A 17,368-nucleotide genomic window follows, 5' to 3' on the forward strand; every position below is an offset into this window, starting at 1 on the left:
AAAAAAAAAAAAAAAAAAAAAAAAAAAAAAAAAAAAAAAAAAAACAAAACAAAACAACAAACTTGAAATCAATGGCTCTGCTTGGTATAGTGACTCCTTCTCCATGGATTATACTAAAACGTTTTTCCCCTGCAAATGAGAAAGGAGCTAAAACTGAAGAATGTAATGTTTTCACTTTTTCTTTGAGGGGTAGGGCTGATGCAACCAAATTTACTGCTAGTTGAGTAGAAAGAAAGAAAGAAAGAAACAGATTTGCTGTATTTTTGCCAAGTGTTGTAGAAATCCATCTGAGCTATTGCAAAATTTGTAAGAGTTCCTGAGAGAAAGAATGAGAGCATACATGTGGTTTTTTCATTCTAATTTGTTTGAAAGGATTTGGCCGTCTGCAGCATACAGGAAGTGCACACTGCCTATTGATGGTGGAATGGGGAAGGCACATAGAGTTTCTTCTTGTTAGTTTGGTCACAAATATGGTGGTAAAAAGAAGACTTTTTTTAATATAATACATGCTCTCTTTCTTAAATTTTAATTTTTTGTTTGTTTGTTTGTTTTTAGTTTCTTGTGTGCAGGTGAAGATCATTGCTGTGCCTTTGGCAGGTGGATTTCTCTGTGAGAGAACGCTTTTCTACAGCTTCAGCTGTGGGCTGTTCCTGGCTTACCCAGCCTGTGCTTCTCTTTCTTAGGGAGCCCAGACTACAAGCAAGGAGGTTTTCCTTAAAAGCACCACTTACTGGATTGCTCAGACAATTAGATTTATTTACACATACTTGAAATTGATCCTTCATTTTTTGGTACTTGAGTTTTAAGAAAACAATTTGGCCTTTTTTGTTTTTGAAAGTAGTCTCTGTCTCTGCTAACACTGCTCTGTTTCCATTGCCATAAGAACTTTTTGAGACAGAAAAGTTGGAGTAATCACAGCTAGTTGGTCAAGTAAATGTAGGGTTTTTTGGTTTTGTTTTGTTTAGTTTTTGTTTTGTTTTGGTTTTTGTGTGTGTGGTTTTTTTGTTGTTTTTTGTTTTGGTTTTTTTGGGGTTTTGTGTTTTGTGTTTTTGGGTTTTTTTTGGTGTGGGTGTTTGGGGTTTTTTTTGATTGTTTGTTTTTTTGTTTTGGTTTGGTTTGGGTTTTTTTGGTGAGTTCTTTTTGTTGGTTTGTTTGGGGTTTTTTTGGAGTAATATTATATGTGCCAGAAATTTAGAGGCTATTTTAAGCTGGGCTTGACTTTGCAGTGCTCCTAATACACTTTCATCTGTCCTCAACAGCACACTTTGTTAGAAGTCCTGCACCATCTTTTCTGTTGTTAAAGCATCTTCACCAACGCCAGATTATCTCTCTTTCTTACAGTACACTGACTTTCTGACTCACTTTGTTCTTTTATGTAAGAGGAGGTGGTTCATGTCTTGATGAATGTATAAAAATGAAGGATTTGTTATTACTGTGGGAAATCCTGTATTTAGCATTGAATCAACTTTATCTTGCTTTTATCACCTTAATTTATTACTTTTTGGTACTGGGGATCCAAAACTGGATTTCCTGCTCCAGATGCGTATTCCTGGATTGATGACTAAAGGCAAATACTAGCTTATTAGTGGGATCTGAGCCTGTAGATGTACTCCAGGATATTCTTGACCCTCCTTTCTGCCTTGCTCCATGTTTAGCCCACTTTCTGTCTAGACCCCCAGCTCTGTTTGGACAGTGCTCTCAGGTACGTGGTGTGATTCTTCAGGTTGACCTGTGCAGAGCCAAGAGTAGGGCTTAATGATCTTTGTGGATTCCTTCCAACTCAGGATATTCTGTGGTTCTGTGATGATACCTGTAGTCCTTCACTGGGCCCTCTTCAGTAGTTCCTTGTCTTAGCCTTCTGCACTTCAGGCAGTGTGGCTGGAGCACTTGCTGGTGAAGACTGAGGCAAAAATGTCATAGAATACATCTGCCTTCTCCATATCCTGGGTCACTACATCTCCCGTTTAATTTTCGAAGGCCCACATTTTCCCTAGTCTTCCTTTTATGACTGAAATACCTATAGAAGCTTTTCTTGTTGCCCTTGATGTCCCCGGCCAGGTTTAATTCTATCAGAGCTTTAGCTTTTGTAACGTGATTCACAGCTACTCAGATAGTTCGTCTGTATTCTTCCTGTCCTTGCTTCCAGGGTTTCCTTTTGTTTGTGTCTGTCAAGGAGTTCCTTGTTCACCCATGCAGGTTTCCTAGCATTTCTGCCTGACTTTCTTGTTAGGATGTATTGCTTCTGAGCTTGGAGGAGGTGATCCTTGAATAGTAGTGAGTTTTCTTGGGTACTTCTCTGTACCATGGGTACAGCCCATAGTACTTCACTAAATGGATCTCTAAAGAGGCCAAAGTCTGCTCTCCTCAAGCCCGCGGTTTGTGGTTTTTCTTAGCTCCTTAGTGGTTGGAGTGATGTCTAGAATGCTGCTTTTCTAGATAAGCAGAAGTGTCCTGGTGGCGAAATATTACTCATGTGCATATAATCTCTTAGAAGCAAAGTTTTACCATTCCAGCCACCAATACTAATCATAAATATTGTTTTCATATTTTTGGCTCTGTACCTTTCTTACATTTTACATCAATTATTTCTCTAGGTGTTGCCAGGCATCTGAAGTGGTTGACCAGGACCTAGGGACTTGGAACAATGGTAAGTAAATGAAATACAGATTATATTATCTGTGTTTTCACATGCTGACTGACTGTGAAGTTTGACTGCTGCTTGAAGGATGGAGGATTGCAGTAGGTTATGGCTTTTGAATATTTTCTTCTGAGCACCACGTTCTTTTGAAGAGCATTCACAGATTTTAAGAAGAATGGGATGTAGTCTCAGTGATTGTTTTTGGCAAGTGAAGCTTCCTCCCCACACCATCCTGACTTAGAGAAAATATTTCAGGTACATCAGCTCACTCTCTACTTGTTGAAGTGGTGACATGACCCATTGCATTAAAAACTGGAGTGTTCTTTTTAAAGTTAGATAATTTTCTTGATTTCCTATGCTTATTGTTGAGGTTTTGCTTCTTATGTGCTAATTATGCACTGTTTTGACTAGAGAAGAGTGGAGGAAGGATATAAGGAAGAACTTTAAAAATTTCAAATACTTTAAAAAGTGACTTTTGTGATGCATTTATAAATATATTGTTTTTGCTTCCTTATCTGTAGATATAGGGTGGCAAGGAGAGCCTTACACAGGCACAGATAAACTCAACAACTCCTAATTGTATTTAATAATCATTGAATACAATAGAATAATAGAATCATTAAGGTAGGAAAAGACCTCCAAGATCATTGAGTCCAACCTTTGACTGAACACCCATCATGTCAACTAAACTATGGCACCAAACGCCATGTTCAATCAATTCTTGAACACTTCGGGGGTGGTAACTCCACCACCTCCCTGGGCAGTCTGTTCCAATGCTTAACCACCCTTTCAATGAAAAAATTCTTCTTGATATCCAACCTGAACTTCCTCTTGTTCTGTCACTAGCTACCTGGGAGAAGAGGCTGATGGAAGAAGAGAATAATTATACTTTCAAAAAGCAACTGCATTTTCTTGCCAAGACATAGGTATTTGGAATAATGTAATATTTCTGTTTCTCTGGTTTCCATAGTAGAGCCAGTTTATGTGAAAAAATTCATATTCATTTTAAGGGATCTCATTTGATTTCAGTGCTATTGGCAGCAAGTATAAATTTTTAGCACCTATGTATTTGATTCTATGTGCTGTTGACTTAGGTGATCAATGCAGTGAGTAACCCTTGACTTGTTTTGATTATTTTTTGATTTTGTGACCTCTGAAAATCAAACTTGTTCTTCATTTCTAAAAATACCATTTAGTTAAAACACTGAAGGAATTTATCAGTTTAGAATATTTCCACTTGTGTAGTTCTGTATTTACTATGTCCTTTCTATTTGTGCCTGTATTTTGCCAGGAAAAGCATATAAGTGAATTTTAAGTGAATTTGTCAGTTAGTTTTGATAATTCCTTTTTGTCTACTGTTTATCTACCCCTATGTCCCTATCCTCCTGTGTGACAATTGTCAGGACTAAAATGCTGTGTTCGTGGTGTCATTAGTACACAAGTGGAATGAAAGCATCATAGACAGTTTATGTATCTTTATTCAACAAAAAATATAGGTATTCTTTCTTTCAAGTTTGATGCTGTTTAAGAAGTGGATAGTTAAGAATTAAAGAGACTTACTAATTTAAAATTGATTCTTGGGTAGTGTTGCAGATAATGTAACTTATTTTATGACAGTATGCCTCAGACCAGTTAAGAAGGGAGTCCCGTAGTGCTTAGTAATATAGAAGAAACACTAGCACATGCATTAAGGTGAAGCTAACTTAAACAACAACTTGAGCAACCTACCGCAGCAGCAGCAGGTGGGAAGCCAATGTAGAGAGTTAAGTGTGGTGGTGATTGGTAAAATTGCACAGTGAATAAGGTTAGTTCTATGCCGATCTAAATATGTTGAAAAAAAATGAAATTACAACTTTTTCTGCATAACAAAATATGTAAATAATATAGTTTCTCTGCAGATGTGCGAATGAGCACAAGAAAGGCTAGTTGTCTGGGTTTTCTTCAAAGGCATTGCATAATTTGTCTTGGGGGAACATTTGAAAATATCTAAGCACTTCATTCCCTAAAAATCATCACTTCAGTTTCAGTTAAAGAATTAATAAAATTGTAACTGGAAGCAAGAAATAGAGAACAACGATAAAAATTTAAAGGATCAAGTTACCTTCTGACAATCTCTTAAAGAAATCTTTGGTATTTTGCCTACTCTTTCCTCTTCTTTTTCTCCCCAGTGTTTCAATAATTATAAGAACATTCATATACTTGCTGACTTGCATGTGTGCTCCTTTTGTTGCAATACGAGTAGGATAGAAGCTTATAATGCCTTTTCTAATAAACATGAAAGATAGACTATGATATTGCATTAGGCAAAAAAGGACCAGTTATTTTCGTTTTCCATATAGTGCTACTAACCAAGAATTGATTGCTTAGTGCAGAGGGGTTAAGATCCTTCTAGGAATTGCATATCATAGCTGATAGTGATCCACGCTCCAGTGAGATGCCTTAGCAAAAGCAGGTACTGGTGTTGAATATTTCTGGAAAACAGCAGGTGTTTGGAGAATGTTAGCCTCAGGACTCTGATGGCTGACTGTGAGACTTGTCTCTGAAGATCTGGAGGTTTGATCCCCTCTTTTAATAGCTGAAGTTTCATCAGCCACTTGCTAGTAATGTTGAAAGAGTTGATACAAAGGTGCAATAATGTGATAAATATTCTTCTGTGTCACCTGAAAATAAATGTTTTGACTAGCTAGTCCTGTTCCTCTTCAGGTAATACTTACCTGACTAGCTAGTCCTGTTCCTCTTCAGGTAATACTTACCTGACTTTCCTGGATAGGGTCCTAGTTGGCACTGGAGGATGAGGGTTATGCTTCTGGCCTTGGGAGCAACTGGGAGAAACCAAGGTGAGGGAAAGCAAGCAGAGTGCCTTTTGAAAGGTCTTTTCTTGCCTTGTGATAATCTTCAGAAGAAGGAATGCCATGGTTTGCTCAAGATTTTTCTAGCTGTTATCTATATGCTGAACTTTGCCTCTTGATGGTAACTTTGTGACATAGAATTATATTCTGTGTTTCTGATAAAGTCATGCCATACTTTAGATGGAAATAGAAAATTTGGTAATAGTTTTGAGGCAAATCGAGTCTCTGTTAAATCCACATAGTTTACAGCAGAATACAGATAGGGACAGGGGTAGATTTTTGGATTTTGTGTTTGGTTTGGGATATATGACTGTTTATATTAGTCCAGTTTTGTACTATGTACATAAGGGAACAGAGTCAGGGTGGGTTTTTACCTCTGGAATTGAAAAATAGAGGTGTGACCAGTATTCCTGGTTTTACGTTTTGTTAACAGCCAGAGTAAATAGGAATTTGTATACTTCTACTGCTTTTCCTCTTTAGGATGATCTCTTTTCTGTGTCTGTGCTTTGCCTTTTTGTTTTTATTTTTCATATAATTTATATTTCCCTACTCCTTCTTTATAGAATTCCAAGGCGATTTTAAAGTACTAATCAAATTTCACCCCACTTCTATTTAATAGAAACAATAGCAGTGGACTTTTTTCAATTTCTTTCCTTTTTTCTGTCCTTAGAGAAAAGAAAGGACAAGTTACTGAGTCAGAAAAATACTACGGTTTCAAGTTCTTTCCTTGGGAAGGCACTGGAAACTTTCAGATGCAGTAAACCACATTGAACTGATAATTTGCTTATGGAGTATAAAAAACAATGGTTAATTTTAATGTTATTATTTCTGGAACTTCGCGCAGTTCCTGATGTGGAGATGCCATGCCACAAGCAATGACTAAATAGCAGTTGCAGCTACAGGAAGAAATGTGGTGTAGCAGATAGAACTGCCTGTCCTGACTCCTGCTTTCAACTTCTACCTCTGTTCTTAACCTGCTAACTGATATTAGGAAACTTAATTTCTTACTCTTTTTGTCAGCTTGGATTGCAAGGCCTTTTGCCCAGGCACTGCATCTCAGTTCATGTCACTGTGTTTGAGGATTCCTTCAGTTGCTATAGCATTACTGTTGTTACTTGCCGGGTGTCTGATTAGCTCTCAGGAGCTCGCCATGTGACATGGAATTCTGAAAACACTTGAATATTTGTTCTACAAGAAGAAAACAAGTAATACTTTTCAGAGCCTTGTTTAATGGTGCATCTGGTCTTGCACAGCTGCAGGCTGATGCCAAAAGGGACAGTATCACTTTAGCCTGTTCTTTCCCTCTTGCATCAGCCCCTAGTCCCAAAGTGAGTTCAAGGTAAGCAGCTAATTCAGAAAAAAATAGAACCTAACTGCCTGGGAAGGAAAACTAAACCAGATAACTATGCTGGCTTGGCTTGTCCTGCGGCTGAGAAATTACTAGATGTAACAAAAGGGACAGAGATGTAATAAGCAGCTGGAATTAGGTGGGGAGAGTAGTACTGTTTCTTTCAGCAACAGGTAATAAATATACCAGATGAGACATAGCATGGAAACCTAGGCTTATTAAGATCTGTATTTTACAACCAGATTTTGAACACAGCAGAAGAATGTCTTGCAATGGATTTGACAGCCCAGCTTCACTTCTGCTGATATTAGTTGCCAATATTAGATGTTCTTCACTGAAAGTATTTTTTTCTAATAGAGCTTTTTTATTGTTTGTTTGTTTTTTTCCCCCTCAGGTAACAGTCATCTTTGCGATCCACATTATAATTTCAAGGCAATTTCTCATGCTAAATATAACTTTTATTTAATTTTAATTGAAATTGAAGTCCACCTAATCTTGTAAATTTAGCTGAGAACTACCTCTTGATGTGATACTTTCTATAAACCTCGAATTCATAATTTCCCCTTTAAACTCTGTCAGGAGACTTGATTTATCTTTGAAAATGACTTATGTAATTGGAGTTGACTCTTTGAAGGGCATTTTTCAACCACTGCCCTTTCTCTTAAAAAAATGTATACAACAGATTATATTGGTTTCTTTGATCTTACTTTCTTTGTGAGCCTCATGTAATAAGATCTCATGTTGAAGGACCTGTGTTTTCTTCCCCATTCACTATAGGTTTCTATGAAATAAAGAGGGGTCAGCAGGACCAAGGAGGGGAGAAGTGAAATGTTAAAATGATTTTGGGAAATTTAGTGACTAACTGAAGAGCCTTTGCACACAGCTCGTACATGCTTATGAGAACATGAATATTTCCTGTCAATTGCATTCGTGGGTGAGGTTGTCCAGTAAATTCAGCCAAGCAAGAGGAACAACGGTTCAGCAGGAAAAAAAGCAAGTGTGTCTCTGAGAACACAGCAGCCCAACAGGGACCTTGGCTCTCAAACTGTCTCTACAACTGACCTAGGCAATGATGTTGCTGAAATTTCACATCTGTTATTTCTTACTGCCCACTTCTTTGGCAACAGCCAATCTTCATTTTTTCCATTATAGGCAGCTGTTGGAACTAAAAAGAGCGTGAGCTCGTTTTCAGGTGTGCTAAATAGACTATGTTTTACCTTTCTTTTTTTCCCCCCTTTTTTCTGCCACGTACTAGAGCACACTCACTTGTTTCAAAGGTGCGTGATCTGTGAGTTCCATACTCTACACGTGTCTGAAGATAAGCAGATGTGTTAGACTTACGCATGGAAATGATTTCTTAGAAATGGGGGCATCATAATGTCTGGGAAAAGAGATATGCTTAAAAAGAAGCTGTCAGTGAAAGAAGAAATCTGTATAGATTGAGAAGGACCGATGGTCAGGAGTCACCAATATTATCACTGAAACCCTCTTTCCTCCCTGGCTGTGACTGACATGCAGGAAGTAGATCAGTGCTCAGAGCCCAGTGGCGAAGCCAAGAACTTTATCACCAAGTGGAACTGAACTGCTTGAAATAAATAGTCCCTTTGGCTTTTCTTGAGGCTATCTTACCCTTTTAACTCAAAGTCCCATAGAGGAATTCTCCAATGTCCTTCTGGCCCTGTCTAGCTTAAGCTATTGAAGCTGTCAGACTGTTTTCCAAAGCTATTAAATGGAGGGAGGTGTTACAGCCTCTAAGCAAGCTTGCAAATAACCTATTGAAGGCTGTTCAAACCTGTGTGTTTAAATACATTGTAGAATTGTACTATAAGAATACAAAGTATTTTTTCCCAATAATTTATGCTGGCAGACCATGGTAAAAGCATTTAATGAGAGTTATGAACTGAAAACTGGCCAGCTTGGTGAGCAAAGGTTTCTGGCTGAACTTTTTTTGAATACCAGAGAAACACCAAAATCCCTATTGCACTGATTTTTAAATCAGCTTGAGATAATAGATATGACTTAATCAAGGATATCTACTAATATATGTAATCAGGAATCCCTGACAGTGGAGTGCAGTGGTCTGATCATGCGCTGCAGTTCTGCATAGGTGCAGTGCTTCCCTTGGTCTGGTTATAGAACACTGGAAGGTAATGCACGACTTGGCACACGGAGTAAACAGCAGTAAGAGGATATTACTGACTTTCAATGCAATGGAAGGAATGGATGGGAGGAGATGAGGTAACATATCTGACCCAGAGGTGAGTATCTCCTAAAATATTTCAAGATGCCCATGAAAAATGCCTTTTAAATTAGTATCTTATTTTTCTGAATTATTAGAATGGTATTCTGGTGACATATTGGTAAAAACCCAGAGAAAAGCTATACTAAATATAGGCAACTTAGCAATTTTTATCTCTTCTAATTTTTTTTTTTCTTTAAAGCAAAGTAGTTTTGTCTAGCTGGTAGAAGATTGCCATTATCCTTTACTGGATGATTTTTAAATCCACCTTTTACAGAAATCATACAGGAAAATAAATATTTTCATAAAGATTCCTTTGGGGGTAAAATTCAATGCAGTAGACAAAGAAAAAATTTATAGTCGCTGAAGATTTATGGATTTTATTAAATGAGGAAAAAAATCCTTCCCTACAGATAACTTTTTTTCATGTATAGGAAAAGTTGAAGCTGAAAGAACAAAAAGAAATTCTATACTAGGGAGGTTAAAAACATCCCTTAAAATCCAACTGGTTTTCCAGACTGTGTTGAGCATATTTCTCTCTTGAAATTGGCTACTATTCATATTCCTTCCTGAAACTGTCAAATCTGTTAGAAGTATGATAATAAAGTACTCTTGCATGCACATGTGTCAAGACAACATTATACTCCATGAAATAAAAGCATTTTCTTGGGCTGCCTTCCTGGCATTCTCACCAGTCTATCCACTCATGGATATTCTTCTTTGTTACTGAATTTTTCTTTTTTTAATGACTGTTTTCCTGGCAGCTGGAGGGATTCTACCTCAGAGGTACTCCTAGCATACTAATGCTTGTGAAATATAGATGCTTTTTCTGCATGTAGAATATTTAGGTGAATCAGAAGAAAATTGACCAGATGCCATGGCTCTTAAGTAGGAAAGACTTTATCCTATTTATTTTTACTTCTTTTAATCACCAATCTGTGTGCATAGTTCTCTGTTATTAAAGGAAATCTATGAATAGTAATAGCACATTTTAATTTGTTCTACATTTCACCAAATTATTTCAAAAATTCATCACTTCTGTTTTAAGATGGTACTCAGCTAACAATGATAAGATGGGAATTAGGATTAGCTGTGCAAAATCATATTTTTTAGCGTTTTGCAACAGTCTGAAAGATTGCTATGGGGTTTTTTTAAAATGTGTCTTGAGGCAGAACTGAAAGTTTTATACCTATGGAAAGTCTCTTATGAGTTGTGTGTGTTTCCAGGTATTTGGGCATCCTTAGAAGAAACCTGGTTGCATTGGCACACTGCTAATAATTTTACCTGTTAGAGTGTCAAATACCTCTGCATACTGAATAACCTTCTAATGTTGCCTGAGTTTTATTAGAAATCATTATAAAGTGTAATTAAGATTTTGAAGTGTATTGCAGTTGTCAGAGAAAAGAATTAACTGATAAATTCTTGGCTGATGTTATGGAATATCTTAAGTGTCTGTAGTTGTGATGGTCTAAGAAAACATCCAGAAAGGGAAAAAAATAAAAGGATTTTTAAATCTATAGACCTTCAGTAATACTCTGGAAAAATGAAAAGTTTCTGCTTTCATTTATGAGTACTGAGTTTCAGTTTCTCTGTTAAAAACATTTCTGTTTTAAAAGTTGCCTTTGTGGAATTTCACAAAGGTTGGTCAAAATTAGAGGAACATATTAAGAAAGGGATGAATAACAAACAAAGCAGTTAAAAAAATAAAAGATAGTGACTAGAGAGGTCTTAAAGAAGCAAAGGTTGAAAGCTATTAATTCTCTGGCTCCCACAAAGTAAATAACACTTGTTGTTCCTCCCACACCCTAAGACAGGAGCTAGTAAACTCTCAGGTGTCGAAGTGTGAGCCACATTATCTGTTAGACTATTGCAAGACATTCTGAGGAACGTCTGAAGGTTGTGGTGGTGTCACCTTAGTACAACATTCTGCCCAGCTTCTTTGGGTGTAATACTGCGGTAGAAAGTATAGCAGAGAACACAGAGCAAAACCATTTTGAGAGGTGTTTCATTAAGTCGTTCTGAAACTAGACTGTAGAAAAGAGGAAAAATTAGCTGTTAATTATCTGGTGCACTGAAAGAAAACTGCAGGGCTTACTCTCTCAGTGTGTGATGTTTGGACTTAGATATCTACAAAACTTGTGATAAAGTCTTAATTCCTTTCCTTAACACTGTAGGCTGATGATACTGAGGATATTACAGTTCCTGCTCTGCAAGCACTTATTCGCATTGCTTAGGTGTATGAAAATTCCTTCTAAAGGAAGTTTACTGTGAGAACACAGAGCACTGTCCTTGAGTGTCTGCAGAAAAGGGGCCAAGTCTGATACTGAGCTGGCTATTGTTTTGTTCCATTTTCACTTTTTCTTAAGGGAAAAAAAAAAAGGAGTTACTTCTACTTGAAATCTCATGAAGTGTTTTGCTTAAGTAAAGAGCTCAGTTTGCTCAGCTGTTGCATTACTTCCCTTTTTGTGAAAATATTTTGAATCTAAACAGGGACTTTGATTCCACTTTTTTTTCCCCTTGTTATTACAGGCCAACTACAAATTGTCATCATAGCACATGATGCTAAAATTCTGTTTACAAATTGTCATCATAGCACATGATGCTAAAATTCTGTTTACAAATTGTCATCATAGCACATGATGCTAAAATTCTGTTTACACAGTTCTTCAATCCGTATTTGCCAGTCATACCTTTCACCAGGATTGTTAGGTTTGATGACTAGAAAAGTTCAGCAACCAGGGTCCCCCTTTATGACTGCTATTTTGACGGAGGAGCTAAAAAGAGCATTGAGCTCAGCCCAGTAGCTGAAGCCATTGCCTTCATCTGGGGCTTGTTCTCACAGCTTTATAACTGGATTTTGGTGAGAGCCATTGAGTCAAGTGCAGTCCATTTGTTCTGCTAAGAGCCCAGCTGTGGATATATAAATCCCCTTTCTCTATTGCTCCTTGCAACAACAGGTTTAATTGTTACGGGCTCATAGGAACCAATTAGATTAACAGATGTTAAAGGGAGCCAGTTTCAGGTCTTAATGGGAAGCAGTAATTTGAGAAGCCTTGTGTAAGGGCTTGTGGACACCGCGTGTCTGGGTTTGAGGCCGTGGGTGCCATGGGTGGGAGATAAGGACAGAATTTTTTTTTCTTTTCCTATTCCTCTACTGATTTAAACTTTTTGATCAGTGCTGAATAGCAGTATCTGCTCTCAACGGTGGTTAGGATTTACAGATGTTTATGTGAATATTGAAAGGCATTGTGTTTATGGCACTTGCTTTTCAGAAACTTACAAAGAGTTTTAAGGATATTCAGAGGAGCTGAATTTTAAAATATGTAACCATGTTTATACTATGAGACTTATATGCTTTCCCTCTCACTGTCTGATTTCTGATTTAGATAGTGTTGATTCTTACATGCATTTCGAGTCGCATTTGAATGATCTTGAAATTATAGAACAGAGTAACAGCTTTTAGCAACAGAGGCCCAGCCAGTGTTGTTTTCTCATTAATATTACTGGGTTGATAAAGGAAGAAAAAAAAAACCCAAAAGAAAAAATCCCCTGACAATTTAGCTTCATCCATGTTCCTGCAGTTTTTGACTTGTTCCAGCCTATATGTGGGTGGAATGTCATGCCATTGCTATCATAAGCTGTCCAATAAATAAGTAGTTGTTTTTCTCTGAAAGGTAAAAAATGGGAGTTCTCTCCTTAAGGAGAGTACACAGCGAAGATGACACTTTGGAATTCATGTATGTGGATTTTAGAGCACTGTCACTCAGAAATTATCATTAACAGATCAAAAACACCTCTGTAGCTATCTCTTGCTTTTGTTGCAACAAAATCTGATACCAAATAGTCTGTCATGTTACCAAGGGTGTCATCTGTGTGCTTAGTTACTTGATGCATAAATGTATAATAGCAGATTCCTCTCCCCTCACCACAGTAATGACATTGTACAATGTAATTATGGACACCATGGCCGAGGCTCCTAAATGTATGACTCAAGGAAAACACTCGTGATAAAATCACAAAGGCTGGAAATCATCTGAGCTCTCTTAGTTTTGAGAGGTATCAGCTATAGTTGCACATTTCTTTACAGGATCATGCTTGTAGATTCACCTAACAGCATATTTTTGTGGTATTATCCATGCTAATTAAAAACAAAATTAATAACACTGGGAACTGTGCAGTGGTGTTTTGAGAATGGAACTTTGTTTTCTGTGCCAGCTGATGAAATAGCAAGTATTGATTTAAGTAATTATGCCCATACTTCACTAAGGGACTATATAAATTTTGACTTCATATTCGCTAAACATAGTATATTAAATAATATGAATGGAACTTTACATTTGATTCATTGGAAGCTAATGTATTATAAAATATAATGTGTTTAATAACAGGATTGCTTTCCAAAATAGGCCCATAAAGCTGGGCTTTCAATATTCATATGAATATTTACAATCCTATGCACGAGAAACAGAAGTCAGAATAGCAGACACCAAGATGGAAAGAAAACAAGACCATTTTCCATTTGAGTTTAACCTGTAGATCAGTTCCATATGCTCAGCTGTTTGTGTGTGTTAGCCCTGTTTCCTGACTGGCAAAGGGTGCAATGATGCAGTGTCTATTGTACAGGTCCAGCAATTTGCAGCATGCCTAAATCAGTGAGAATTATATGAAGTTATGTATTTTGTCAGATTTTCCAAGCAGGGTGGCCTAATCCACCCAGTTTTTTTAAGACATTTTTAAAATGTTGGTGATGTTCAAACTTGGAATTATCAGCACAACTGTAAGAGTTGTTACGTGATCCACCTGGATTTAATCCTTGCAATGAGAAACAGCTGTGGCTTTTTCAAGAGCTATTCCTATGATATTTGTGTGCATGCAATTAAGTTTGAACAAGGAAGGGTATCTCCATATCTGTAGTAACACAGGTACACATCTGTCCAGTGTTCACTGAAGGTGGGTGAAAAAGTCTTGTTGCTTCAGTGAGCAGTGACTACACCTTTAACAGTGGAGTATATGTTGAAACACACTGAAACACACTCACGCTAAGAGGCTCATTTAAAACTTCACAGAATTTGGCATATTATTTGAAAAATCCTGCAAAAAGGTTGTTCCCAGAGCACTACCATGTAGCTTTGTTTCTTTCTCCTCGTTATATTTGAGGCATTTTTGTCACCTCTAGAGTCTATAAATCACAGAGAGTAATGTACCAAATATTAGCCATGGACATTTTAAAAGTTTTTAAGAAGAAGAGAGTAAGAGACAGGAATGTACATAAAACATTGGGCCTTTTGTCATTGTCCTAATTATTTTTGGAACAAAAATTGTTTGAATTCTTTGATTTGAGGAAGAAGGAAAAGACCTTGCCAGATTCAAAATCTGTCTCTCAAAGCCTTATGTCTGATATTTCTATGACATAGAACAAACTCTGTTGAGTAAAACATTTATTATTTGATCTAAATTTATTACAACAGAATAGATGTTTTTGCCATGGGAAAGTTATTTAGGAGTGATGGAATGGAGTTGGTTTGCTGTATTGCGATGAAGTACATACTGTAGTAAGGAACACATTATTTTAATGGAATGGATGCACAAGTCTTTGTGATCTTATTATTCTGATCATCACTTGATAAAGATCTAGACTGAGTTTTCCAGTTACTGAAGCATTTTGATGACTTGCACATGATGGCTTACACAATAAGGGTTGATGACTATGCTGATTAACATCCTGCCTTTATAATTTAAAAAAAATAAGAAGCATTGTCGCAGATCATTATTACCACCTTTAATTCTTAAATGTTAGCATTAATGTTATCTAGTACTAGTTAGTAGTTACATCTGTTAGTTATAACTGATCAGAATTGCCTATTTGCTCCTTTCAAAAGGTAAATTGAATTGTGCCTTTTTGTTCCAAGGCAGAACAATTACTCTTTTGGTGCAGAGCAATCCTTCACAGGCACTTGTCCTTTCTGAAGCACAAAAGGCTAAGGGGAGTTGTGGTTTTGCAGAAGAAAAAAAGGAAAACTTGGGATACTAAATCACTGAGACATTTGGTAAGTTGTGTTCAGCCTATTGAATACTAGTGAATAAAGAGCAGATTCCAGCCCTTTTTTTTCTGAGTGGAAAGCCTTCCTGCAGCAGTATTCAGAGAAAAGCATTCAGTGTTGCTTAACTTCTGCTCCTTTTCAGCCATTGCAGGAATATCCTCCAGAGCTCACAGTGTTGTAGAAACTATAAATTATGTAGCTTCTGTCAGTGCAGTATTCTAGCACCATATTTTGTTTACCCATAGTTACCGCCTTTGAAATGCAGGGTTGCTTTGTGAAGTTCTCTGTTGTTCTAAGCTGACATTTATAAGTTTTAAAAAATAATTAGTATTCAAACATTAATTTTAGATCTGAGAGACAATCTGTAATGCTTTCTCTAAAAAGAAGGTACTTGTCCCTTTAGTGAGAGCACTAATTTTTATTCTGTAATGTTGTATGACTAGAGAGGGAACAGTGAAGTGTGATCTGTAAGTTAAAAGATGTTCTTCCTGAAAGTGAGCAATGGCTTTGTTGTTTTTTCTTAACCCAGGATTAATAAGAAAACATTAGTTCTTGGCAGAGTCTGTGGTCTCAGGTTTGAAGTCTTACTGCTGTCCTCACATTTTAAAGATAACTTGTAGTTCAAAAAGGGAAGGAAAATAGGTACTGAGCAGATGAGAGGCTGATGGATAAGCTTCTATAGCAACAATCTGAATGTTGCTCAATAGTAGGTACACCATGCTTGTTTGGAAAAGGATATTGTGCCAAGACTCTTTCGAAATGTGCTTTCATTGAATCTCTAACTTAGTATATCCTCCAGAATAGTTTGCAATTGTTTCAACTTGCTATCTCTCAGCTGACACTGCCTGATCTCAAGCTGTTGAGGAGTTTTCTGTGAACTTTCTGAAAACCTGAAACTTTATGAAATCAGTATTTTTCACAGGCCTGTACTACAGACATAGCTGGAATTGCTGGCACAAACTAAAGATGGATTTGTTTGCACTGAAGCAGTGAACAAAAAAGTAACTGGCCACATTTCAGCTGAAAGCCCTGAGGTGTGTCCTTGTTCACTAATATAAGGTCAAGATCTTGAAAGTCTTGTCTGTGTTTGAGGTGATTAACTCTTGTGATGGAGGAAAGTTAGAATGATTTCTGCTTCTCATATAGAGAAATAAATGTCTTTTATCTGTAGTACATAGGGATTTTGTTGTTGTTTTGCTTTATTTTATGTATTTTTTCGGTTGGGTTTTGTTTTGGGGGGATTCTTTTTTTAAGGTAGAATAGTTGTTTGACAGACTAAAATATATCACATACGAATGCTAAAAATTGCTAGAAATACTTCCAAAAAATATTTCTGCTATGTTGTTTAGAAAACTGAGTCGTCTGTGTGCTTCATTATTGTGGTTTGATTTATATTAGCTAATTGCAGCTAGATTTCCAGGGCTTTAGGAATGTTCATTCCATTAGGAAGAGCAGTAGTTCTTTATTTAAAGAAGAAGAAAAATTTCTGGCAGGAGGCAATAGAGTCTGTAAATACAGATTGCATGGGACCTGTTTTGTGTGTGTACATCTTTGTAAAATTGTCACTGAAAAGTAAATGCCTGTATCATAATCAAAGGCCATTGTGGGTTCCTGGCTGGAAACAATTTGAGTCCTTGGAAACCATTTGAATAAAATGCAGCAAACATTGAAGCTGAATTCCTCAGTACAACCTGTTTTGTTTGGGTTTATTTTAATACTTTTTAAAATTAAGAATAGAGTAGGCACACATTCATTCTTCAATAGGAATGGGAAAATATTTGATGTATTTGATAAAGGGTCTTGGCAGGGTTTCATTCTTTAATAAAACATGATTTGAAAGTTGGGGGGGGTGAGTCATGTCTTAGTTTCCCTTTTGTGTTCAAATGACTTCTTCAGAAAGTAAACTAGGCGAGTTTGCTTGATGGCAGCATAGGATAGGATGGACAGCAAAAATGTTGGTCAGGTTTATGCTAGGGTGAATTTTCACGGAATTTTAGTGTGTTGAGTTCTGTATCTGATTTATGCTGTCAGACCTTACAGATGATGTCTGCTTGAAGGTGATAGGCATTAATGTCAGACCAAGCCTTAGCTCCCCATTTTGATGTGGTGATAGCATATGAACAGACTGCTTGGCACTAGGAGGAGGCAATGAGGCAATGTAGCCTAGTGGCTTGACCATTGCTGCTGAGCGTCAAGGGCTGTCTCTAGTACATGGGAGTGATGATCTGGGGCCTTCTGCAGCACTTTTATTTG

The 17,368-nt window shown here is 37.0% G+C and overlaps 1 protein-coding gene across 1 annotated transcript in view; it reads left to right on the forward strand.

Annotated features, from left to right (window-relative positions):
* Positions 1–17,368, forward strand: part of LHFPL2 (LHFPL tetraspan subfamily member 2) — a 118,045-nt gene that overhangs the window by 58,006 nt on the left and 42,671 nt on the right. The window contains exon 2 of the mRNA XM_027882576.1: positions 2,595–2,647. The gene's annotated coding sequence lies outside the window, so the exon portion shown is untranslated. The remainder of the gene's footprint in view (positions 1–2,594; positions 2,648–17,368) is intronic.

Source organism: Empidonax traillii, unplaced genomic scaffold (assembly GCF_003031625.1).
Source record: "Empidonax traillii isolate 1590-97213 ecotype Southwest subspecies unplaced genomic scaffold, ASM303162v1 scaffold8:size5222938, whole genome shotgun sequence".
NCBI lineage: Eukaryota > Metazoa > Chordata > Aves > Passeriformes > Tyrannidae > Empidonax > Empidonax traillii.